Source organism: Egretta garzetta, unplaced genomic scaffold (genome assembly GCF_000687185.1).
Source record: "Egretta garzetta isolate BGI_Z169 unplaced genomic scaffold, ASM68718v1 scaffold166, whole genome shotgun sequence".
Taxonomy (NCBI): Eukaryota; Metazoa; Chordata; class Aves; order Pelecaniformes; family Ardeidae; genus Egretta; species Egretta garzetta.
In genome coordinates, this window is record NW_009260133.1 from 500,393 (window position 1) to 500,706 (window position 314).

General features: G+C 43.3%; 1 protein-coding gene across 1 annotated transcript in view; it reads right to left on the bottom strand.

Moving 5' to 3' along the window:
- Positions 1-314, bottom strand: part of HHAT (hedgehog acyltransferase) — a 163,250-nt gene that overhangs the window by 71,906 nt on the left and 91,030 nt on the right. The window lies entirely within an intron of this gene.

A 314-nucleotide genomic window follows, 5' to 3' on the forward strand; every position in this document is an offset into this window, starting at 1 on the left:
GATGGAGCGGGAAAGAGCGCCAAGGGTTAAAGTGACAATGAAGCTGTGGCTGCCTGGCTGAAACAGTTATATTTGCATCCTTCCTCAATGCTTTGTCTTACTTGTAATTTCGCATCAATACTTCATCATTACTTTTAGTAATCACCCCCATCTCCCACACACTGTGAAATAAATGGGCTGTAGCATATAAACTGCACAAAACCCCAGACATATTGTCAAGATAGTCCAAAGGCATGTGGCTTGACATAGGAGGTGACTTACAAAGGTTGGCTCAGGCCACCTTTCCTGGAACTGAATAGAGTTTGGGTTATTAC